The sequence below is a fragment of the Amblyomma mixtum genome, chromosome 2, assembly GCF_055824585.1.
Source record: "Amblyomma mixtum isolate Tamu chromosome 2, ASM5582458v1, whole genome shotgun sequence".
Lineage (NCBI taxonomy): Eukaryota > Metazoa > Arthropoda > Arachnida > Ixodida > Ixodidae > Amblyomma > Amblyomma mixtum.
Genome location: NC_143013.1, coordinates 35,576,843 through 35,587,597, shown reverse-complemented (window position 1 = coordinate 35,587,597; position 10,755 = coordinate 35,576,843). Strand labels below are relative to the sequence as shown.

The window sequence follows — 10,755 nt, the reverse complement described above, 5'->3', positions numbered from 1 at the left end:
TCATGTTCAAGGGCGGCGCTGAAACGTTTGAAATTGGCGTTCGCATTCATCCTTAGCGGGCTAACGATGGTCAAGTGCGCGGTAGGAGGAGAGCTAATGACACAGGAAAAGATTTAAGCACTTCGGCGACATTCTGAGTGGGTGTCCTCCATATGTGAAACGGGGACGACCTCGCCGACAGCAGGCACCCATTGAAGATTTCAACAAGGAGCCGTTTCACGATGACGTGTTTGTTGTGGCAAGAAGCGTAGTTGTGGGAGATGCAGGAGAAAGCTGTTGCAGGAATGCTTTATTAGTTCGCGAGCAGCCAGGCAAAGGCTAGCCGGCTATCGGTTCGTCCAAGCGACGTCTTTCCCAGCTGCGAAGAAACGCGGCCCTTTTATCGATTACTCAGCTCAGCATCGTATAGAAAGTGCTTGGCGTCCCTTCGACGCCGACGCGTAATCCGCAGGATGGCCTATTAACTGAGACACACCGTGTCAGTTCCGAGAAAGGCGACCTCGTATTCGCGTCAAGCCAGCTGTCCAACGCAAGGCCGCCGCAAGAGACTAAAAGGAAAACAACAATAGTAATAATAAGCGATGAGCTTGCGGCGAGTGCGAAGTCGATGTGGCGTTGCAGCACTCGGGTTGCGCACCGCAGGAATTGAAATGCCAGCTGCCACATCATCACTCGAGACGGCAAGATTGAAAATATTTTCCGGGGCTGATAAAGTGTGCATTTCTCCCAAGCAGTTGAGTTCTTTTTCTTCTTAAAGTGAAGCAGCAGCGGAGGAATGACAGCTCCAAACGATACACTTCCTCCTAAATTAAATTTCTGGCAATGGTTGCACAGCACTCCCTGTTGACTTCTGTCAACGTACCTCACGTGAAATTAATTTCCTTCCTTTCTTCTCTTTCTTTCTTTTCTATATCTTCCTTTCTTCCCTCTTTCTTTGTTTTCCTCTATACCTCTTTTTCTTTCTTTCTTCCTTTGTTGCTTTATTTCTTTCTTCTATTCTACATCTTCCTCTCTTTCGTTCTTTCATTTGCTCTTCTATATCTCCCTTTCTTTCTCTTCATTTCTTTCTTTCTTCCTTCCTTATTTCTTTCTTTACTCCATTCTTAATTTCTTCGTTTCTTTCTTCTTTTCTATATCTGTCTTTCCTTCTTTCTTCCTTTCTATATTTCTTTCCTTCCTTTTTCTCTCATTCTTTTTTCTTCTTACCGTCTCTATTTCTTTCTATGCTTTTTTCTTTGTATCTGAATGTTTGAGAGGAAGCGAGCGTGCATGCATTCCAGAGAGCTTGCCACAAAGAATCACAATGCGCCAATAGAAGGAATCCCGTAATCTCTCATAGACGGGGCATGAATAAGTCCCCGAAAAGAGTTAGGCAATTAAGGTGCTGAGATAATTGCGAAGTGTGCAGCTTAACGCCCCGAAGCCAATACATGGACTATGAGGAGCACCGTAGTGGACGGCTCCGGATTTATTTAGGCCACCTGTGGTTCTTTGCTTGCTCTAACGTGCTCTATAGCTCACGGGCGTCGTTCCCATTTCGCCTCCACATAAATGCGGCCGCCGTGGCTGGAGTCGGCCTCGCGACCTTGGTAACAGCAACCAAACGCCAAAGACTCTTAACCGCAGCAGCGGGTTGTGCTGAGATGTTTTTCCTTTCCGGCGTTGATATTAATCACACACGCACCTGCAGTCTGTAAAACAATGGGTAGGAAACACAAGCGATGAAACGTAGTATACGACCTGTGGCAATCGGAATTGTATTTCTGCTTAATTTCTCTTTGTACCGTCCAAGACTAACACAATGGGGAAGAAGCACAAGCGATGAAACGTAGTATACGACCTGTGGCAAGTGGAATTGTACTTCTGCTTAATTTCTCTTCGTACCGTCCAAGACTAACATTTCACGTTGTTCAATTGTCACCTGACAACGTTACTGTTTTCACATATACCATTCTTCCCGGTATAATTTTGATTATCTCTAATCTCTAGCAGCTTTTAGGAATTTAAGGTTACAAATGCATAAGTATCTTATCAAGCGCGTTGTCTCCGAAAGCATTTCTGAGGTTCTTTTTCTCCTTCTGTTTCTCGATGGCGTAATTCAATATTTCTAAGCAGGCAGTGTACTCCGATAACAACACCTTTGAAAAAAAAAAAAAGCTCTAAGTTACCTTCCTACCATAAAAGGAGAAAAGGTAAACCACTTCTCGGTTTCATCATGATCGTCGTGCAGGTGTCTCGTCGAATGTTAAAATCAAGGGTAATTTAGCAGTGATTTCAAATGGCGAAAACGACGTTTACATGGGGTATTGAGGTTGGAGGCAAAAACGTAATTTACTCTAGGCTAATTTCTAGATAAGCCAGTTTAAAAAAACAGAGAATTCTGCGTTTTTAAGCTGCAGAATATACCTGCAGCATTTAAATTCATGTATCTCGCAAGAAGAGCGGTCACTGAATCCCGTTTTCTGTCAGTACAAGCACCCATCTAAAACAAGACTTATGAATCATACTTCGTACGAAGAAGGAATGAATAAAGAAACTCTGAAGGATGCGGCACTTATATCGTACGGCACAAGGCAAGGACGACACGGTGAGCTGAAAAATGGCGTGATATATGTCTGACCTCCCGAAGAAAAATATTGTACATTTCTTCTATTTAGCGCGTTAGTTATAATTTAGCGGAAGCCGAAAAGGCCGAAATGCTTTTGCGATAACGCAACACTGACACCTCGTTACATTTGTCATGTACGTTACCTCTGACCTTTATATGACCGCGGTACATTGGTTTTAGGACAAAATCGAACCGACAGTATACGTTCGATGCAAGAGCTCAACCCATTTTTCGAGCACCCTCGAGACTACTGTAAGACATCTGATATACTTATTTCGTTAAGATGCACTTGTTTGTGACCGCGGCAATAAATTCTTCTTAGAGTGCTTTTTTTCTTTGATTCGGTTGTCCGCAAGTTCTACGCACGAAGAGCTCTGAAGGAAGAAAGATACGACTTTCTAACAAAACAAATCACCGTCGCAGAATTTGACAGTGCCATCTTTGGTTCGATTGCGAAAGCTTTCCTTTGTCTGAAATTTTCGAAATGTGTGCAAGACCGTGCTGTGCTAGACGAACCCCTACTTTCTTTTTATTATTATTTTTAAGTGCCCTTCATACCACTGCGTCCTTCTTTGCCGTCTTTAAACAGGCGTAAGGTCCACTTCAAGCGTGCAGCTCGTATTGCTTTGTTCCTGAAGAAGCGTCTGACACACATCATGACGTACTTATGACGATCATTTACCTTTCTTATTCAGACGACTGTCCTGCTCCTCAAATGCACTGCATACATATTAGAATATAGGCAACCATCCACTGCTTCTCCCGTTTTGCGCTCGAACTTCTTGCTTCTCTTTAAATTACCAGCCAAGGTTGTACGCCTACTGCCTAAAAATACCAGCTTAAAATAGAAGCATCAGAAGAACGATTCCTACATTCTAACCAACGCTCTATTGGAACACTCACTCAAGCACACCCTACGATCAGCAGTGAGGTACTGTGCTCAAGACACTCTCACACGAACTTTTTAACTTGTAGCCCCAGCAATAAATAAAACTCGAACAAGAGAGCAGAAATGTGAACACAAAAACACGAAAATATTGTCTTCTGGAGAACAAATACTCGAGAGGTTAATTAACGCTTCTAAAAGACATTCCTCGGGCCTTAGAAAAGAAGTTCATCGGAGCTAGCAATGAACTTCCACGGGGTATGATGTCATTTTCTGTTGAAGTGGCAATTGTGTTGTTCGTATTTCATTAGCTCCTGATATTACGGCAGTTCTGTCTTCGCGCAATACTGCCATTTATCAAGAACGTCAAAGAGTGTTTGAGTTACAAAAATGTCTGAGCAGGGGTTCAACCTCATAGCCGCTCCATTACTGCCAGCGCAAGACGCTCCAATTCTTCCCGCCCTCAGCAGGGCTGCGTATTTCATCTTGACTTTCAGGCTAGCTCCTGTGCCCTCCTTTCACTGCATGACATATTTTTGTCGCTGTTTTTGCTCTTCTGACAACAAAACATACCCACACTGGGGCGTCGGCCAAAGATCGGGAGGCCACTACATACGGCAAGTTTCAGTCCCACTTCATCTTTTCTCCACCGGAGTGGTTTTGATGAAGAGGTCAACGTTAGGGCACTGTCGCGAGCATAGTGCGCCTCGTTCACGCGCTCACCAGTCAGCTTTCGACGAGCTCTGTAGGCTTCCGCGGCCTTTCAACTTACCTCACCGGTTCGCTGGCGTCGGCTACCATTCTTGTCCGCCCGCTCTCCTCTTCCTCTAGAGAGTGTCATGTGGACGGAGGACACGGGCGACGACATCATCTCAATCTCCACGGAGAACCTGCAGCAGCAGCAGCCGCGGCAGATGGTGCCGGTGGCCGCCCAGCCGCAGTCGCTGACCCAGAGGTTCCTGAGCAGCAAGTTCTCCATCGTGGTCCTGGCAACCATCACGGTGCTCTTCGCGGGTGTGCTGCCCTTTGTAGCATTCCGCGCTGCCATCCTGAGCAGCTCGCACGCCATCGCCGCCGCCAACGCGGCGTCCCGGAACGCCAGGGCCGCCAGGTGCGTTTACGAGGCTTAAGCACTGGGAAGCAGCTGTAAGCGTTCAAATGTGTTCCGAAGTAAGGAATCCGCCATCATCTAAGGACGCAGTTGGGGATATCCGTGCTTATGTTTTCACAGATTCTCTGCTCTTCAACGCGCCGGCTTGCGGCAATAAGTTGGAATATATGCATATTTGATCATGGTCACTTGGATTTAATCGCATTTCTAAAGCGTAGCTTTTTTGGGGCTTGTTGGTGCATGATCATAGCGAGAGAATGTAGCGCAGAGTAGGACAGGACACAAGAAGACACGAACAACACGAGCGCTCGTGTTGTTCGTGTCGTCTTGTGTCCTGTCCTACTCTGCGCTACATTATGTCGCTATGATCGCATTGCGAATATAGCCGTAGCCATTATTTCAGGCAGCGCAATGACTAAATCGGCAGATAAGGGGAAATATTAGAGTGGATCGGACTATCGAGTGAGTGTTACACTTGGAAAAACGCTATTCCGGCATAAAGGAATATCATGCGGAAGACAGAGTGTGTCCTGTTCAATCCTCGTTGTGTCCTTGGTATCTATCTGGCATTTAAGACCTTCAACAGGCATCACCTGCTCCCAGTTTTAAACAGATGCGCTGCAAATGCCTCGCTATGAAAACAAAACAAGTCAACCGTTACCTTTTGTGTCACATATTCCGTAAGCTATGCAACCGTCAGGATTTTGGTGGAAGGACAGCGCAAAAAAGTTAGGCAGTGTTTAACCGCGGTTATGCGCACAAGGAGGAGCGATAGCATTTTGGCAATGGTGGCCCAGGCGAAATTTGGAGGTCATCATCGTGTCGCACAATCGCAGTGATGTTTGGAAATAAATTATGACCCAAATCGTCCGAGGCCAAATTTCGGGAACCGGCCTGGTCAAATTTTGCAATTTTGGAAACTACAAAGAATGTTTACTACATTCCAATAAGCGCGAAAACACTGATTTGGCCTACGTAGAAAACGATGACGATCGGGCAGTGCCACCGAACGGAGCAGATGGAAGTTGATAAAGGCGACGCTGTGAGAATATGGTGCAGTTAAACACGAGGCGTGATCGGCTGTGGCGATAGACTAATGGTCTCGCGCAGCGTCCCGTGAAGCTGATCTCTTCGTGCCGCCGCGGGCTCGACTTCCAGACATAGATGTGATTTCTCTTTCTCCGTCTATTTTCTACCTAGGCACATTTTGACCTCGGCGGCTAGGCTGAAGGTCGATTTCAGACAGCAGAGAGGTCACGTGGTGTTGAGTGGAGTTGGTATACTGAGTACAGCTATTGCTCTAACAAGGGACGATACACTTGAAGGCTGGCCCACACTACGAGCGCTTGTCAAAAATGAAACCAAAATGAACCAATACCAACATGCCGAACTTTTTGCTCAACCGTCAGAATAATACTTCGCATTCTTATCGCGACGATTAGCAAGCACCAGACAGCACTGCACATGGATACTCAGAGCCTCATACCGAATCAAGACAAAAGGGTGGTGACAGTTTTTTGCCTAAGGGACACCGCATGTCACCAGGAACCTTTCGTTTTATTTTATCTTCACGCAGTGTGATTTTGTTTTCACACTAGCTGCTTACGAATACCTACACTACACGACACTCTGATCTTTTTTTCGCATCGTTACAATCAACATAAAGGCGACTGCTATGAAGGCGAACGCATACAGGTTGAAGTCGACCGTAAGCCGTATTCCGCCTGCCATGCTTAATTTCTTCACCCTCCCCATTTAGTGCCTCGTTTATTTAATGGGTACAGGCTCGCCAACACAAACCCTTCGCTTTCGAAATTAATTATCCGCCGTTCCGCGTGTCATCGCCGGTAAGGGGACAACATGCAAAGTAGCGCTGATAGCCGCGCTTTTCCGAACTGCAGGACTGCCTCTTCATCCTCGAACAAGATAGCACGCGAGGACGCGAAGGCGTTCGACATTTCTGTGGCGCACAGTGACAATCACTACCAAGCGTCACGTGACCGCCACTCTACCCAGCGAGCCAGCGGCTACACGCACAAAGGCAAGACGCAGCGCTCAATGCGCACGCGTCGCCACCATGCTGCCCTCGCACCGCTGGACGAACTGCTGCCTCAGGTCAGAGCGCTCGCCGACAACAGTAATTGGGCACTAATGCTACAAGTCTGGTGTACAAGTTTCCATAGTCAGACCCCGTAGTTTGTTATTCATTACGGCCTCCACGGTTCAGGGCAAGCTGCAAAATAGAGAGAAGAGTCGACCCTTGCTTATAAAAGCCCGTTCCTACACTCCGGAACAACTTTTTCTGGAAACGGAGCCGAAGCTACGCAGCCGAAACATGCGCTTTCTTCCTATGCAGTTGAATACAGACACCTTTTCAGTTACTAATTTTCCCTTAGAACATATTAGATAGTCAATATTCATTATTTAAGACATATTTATACAACAAACTGCCATGTTTCAAAGTTAGAAAGGCAAGAGAAAGCAGTTTTCTTCATTGCAACGAATTTTCTAGGTGTGTCCTGTTACAAGAAGCTTCCATACGTGGCGCCAGCTACACCTGCGACAGGCTGAAGCTGCCGCTTAGAGAGCAACGCGCCAGGAGGCCAAGCGCACAGTCTTGCGGCCGGATTATTTAGCGGACTGACAAGGTTTACACATGCTCCGACCTTGTGCTCTTCCCTTCATTGCCAAAAAAAGCGGTCGTCGAATATGGTGATCAATCGGGGAGGAATATCCGATTATTGGCGTCGTGACGTAATCAGAAGCCCGCGCACGGAGATATTTGTGCACTGAAAACACTAACATTATTCACGACTTCGACTCTGAATGAAACAAAACAAAGAAGGCTGTACTTAGGTTGAGGCCAAATACACAAGCATGCGGCTGCTGTGCGATGCCAGCGCACGTTAAAGAACCCCAGGTGGTCGAAATTTATCCTGAGCTCTTCACTTCGACTACCCTCATAGCCCATATGTCACTTTGCGACGTTAGAGTACATGAATTACAATCAATTTACAGAAACGCAAAAATAATTAAAATAGAAGCGCCCTGTCGCATCCTGTTGTCATCTCTTCGTTTCTCTCTTGCCCTGTCTTTATTTTTCTGAGCCATTTAATCAGAGCCGGCCAACAGCAACATTGCGGGCGACACAGAACAACAAGCGCTGCGCAAAAGCAGTTCACAGCCCTACATAAGGTAGTTCTTCAAATTTAATTGTTTGTCCTTAAACAGCAACCTCGCTAAATCTAAGCATGTCCACACTTCCCCACTGAATGTTTAATGTATCTATTATCATACCTCGCAACAACACGCAGGTAATGGAACACCCGAAGCCGTGCACCTCCGCCCCCTGCGAACGGGAGTCGCTGAACGTCTCTAAGCAGCTGGATGAATTCGTGTCACCTTGCGACGACTTTTACACGCATGTCTGCGGTCGTTGGTCCAAGCGAGTCGCCGTGCCTAACGGCTCAGCTACAGTCTCCGTGGACACCCTGACACAAGACCACTTGACCCACCTCGTGGACGGTGCCTTTCGGCGGTACTCCGAAGATCTGGAGCGAGTCGCCGACCTGTACAATGAGTGTCGAAGCCACAAGTCGGGAGACTTTGAGCGGCCGCTGTTCGACGAACTTGTTCGTGGCTTTGGCAACGTGAGCTGGTACCTCAACATCCGGACCATGGCGAGCCGACTCCGCAAGTCGGTGTGGCCCGTATTCGGAAACGACGGAGATACGAAACTGTCGACGAGCATAGGCGTCTTCTACCGCACCATCAACGAGCCGGCTCTTTTCTCCATCAAGCCGACCACGGACAGTGACTTCCCGAACGAAACCCTCGTTTCCATCGGCCTGCCGACTCTGGTCATGGGATCTTTCGATCTGTCCCCTACGCGCGGCAACTACAGTTACGTGTCCGAGGCGATGGACTTAATTCTCGGCCAGAGTAATCTGACCCACGGGGTCAAGGTCAACGTGCTGAACGTCGAGATGACACTGGCCCGCGCCATGGCCACCGATGTCCATGAGCCACCTCGTCTAGTTCAGGTCCAGGAGCTTCCGAGCGCCGGGAAGCTCAAGTGGGGAGCCCTGTTTCAGGCCATGATGGGCGAGAACGACACCGATTTCTCGTCGATGTACGTGTCCGTTGACTCCATGCGATACCTGTACGCCCTACAGGAGGCGCTGCAGGAGCTGCAGGACGTGGAGATCATGGCCTACTTGGGCTTCCGCACCAAGCTCGTCCTGGCTCCTCTGCTTCTGGACAACGAGTCGTTGTCCTTACTCGGGTCCCTCGCCGCGTCCCCGTGAGCACGCTTCCCACTAGGATTCAGTGTCCATCTTTCTGGCTGGAAGTTCTAGCCACAAATTTATTTAATGCTGCAGTCGCATGTCTATTGGTTAAGGTAGTTGCATTGAATTTTATGGCGCAATAACAAAAAGGTTTATTATGCACCAAACATACCACTAAATATGGTGCATTTTTGTTAGTTTGTGAAAAGCCGACGAAAGCTCTAACGTAGCCGGAGACAGAATGAGCCTTCATTCTTACGACAGTGCACGATCTCGGTGCAGATTCTCCGCGTCTCTATAGGCAGCGTCACCAGATAACGCGGCGGTTATGCAACAACGCCATAGCTACACACAATTAAGCCACAAAGATGATAAATCTTGTTCAGTGCTGATTAGATTACAAAGCAAAAATGACAGCCAGCCTTTGTGAGGCAAAGAAAACGTCTACGTTAATTCGGCTACAGCGCAACCTGTTCTGTTCACGCGCTACGGCGCCTCTGACGCAGTCGCATGTGAACACACACCGTGGTTCTTAGTTTCCAAAAGCTGTGATTGTCGTTAGAGCAGCATAGCCGCCTCCGTTTACCTATATGTCCGTGCATATACGGTATACCTCGAGCTCGGGCTATCTTTTTGAAGACTGATTTCCCTTCTTTTCTCCAAGGTTTCCAGAGTGGCATCCGGTGTTGAGCAGGGAGCACTACTGCGTGCGTTTCTTCGAGAAGTTCGAGCCGGTTCTGTCACTGTACGCGGCCCGCGACGACATAGGCCGCAGTCTGCGCCGCCTCCGGGCCGTGTCCCTGGTGGAGGCGGTGAAGAAGGCAGTGCTCGAGGAGATGGCCGCGCTGTTCCCCAAGCAGTTCCTTTACCACGTGGGCGGCATGCTGCGTTCGGCCAAGTGGACAACTCTCATGCCGGACTGGGCGCACGCTTCGCAGGCGCGCTCCAGATACATCGACTACTTTTACGCAAAGGTATATGTGCATCTACCTTGCAACCTTCGTCAAGGCGGCATTAATAGGGCGAAACCGGGGCTAATTTATGGCTTAACGCTCTCGGAATAACGTTGCTGCCGCTGCGAATAGTGGATGAGTTGATGCTCCTCTAGTTGTGCTTCCAGCATCCTAGTTAAACTCAGGCGGTAAAAAAAAAACGACGCAGTTAGCTGGCGAATGTTCGAACTCATGCGCAGGCGAACAAGGAATATTTAATACATTCGAAGAGTTGGCGGGGAGAGTGGCAAAATCCTTTTTTATGGCGACACGTGAAAAGCCTCACGTGAAAAGGGTTTTCTGACCTCATCAAGAATGACAGGTTACAACTGCAAATTTTATGAAGAGTGAAGAGAGTGGGAAGATTGGAATGAGATGAAGGTAAGTCTTAACCGTAAAAGAATAAATTTATTTTCGCTTCACATCATATCGCCTCAAGACGATAGGTGCAAATTTGTTTTAATGTTTATGTTAACCGATGCTCTATAAGGTCTCACTTTCGCTTACTGCATTCCTTTCTGCCTTACTTCGTAGTGTAAACGTCGTGTTGTAAACTCTAGGCGGGATGGTTGTAAACGGAGCTGTTAACATGCTTGCGAAATGTCGACGCCGACGTTATAGGCACTCACTTCAAGAACGTTGCGTTTGTTTATTTGGAAAAGTATGCCTTCATGTCAAGATGCAGTATTATGGGCTTCACAAGCTCGCAACAAGGAAATCAATAGCGTAAGCGTGCCCTTTGAGGGCTGCACGAACTACGCCATAAATTGAGAGATAAAAGGCAGTCTGCATTTTGTAATCAAGCAAATAATAAGCTACACCTGCTAAAACATAGCCTTGGAGAATGGAAGTCATGCATCAAGAACGGT

At 47.6% G+C, this 10,755-nt stretch overlaps 1 pseudogene; it reads left to right on the top strand.

Annotated features, from left to right (window-relative positions):
* The first annotated feature begins 4,333 nt into the window (after window positions 1-4,333).
* LOC149358976 (uncharacterized) overlaps window positions 4,334-10,755 on the top strand; it is a 32,354-nt pseudogene continuing 25,932 nt past the window's right edge.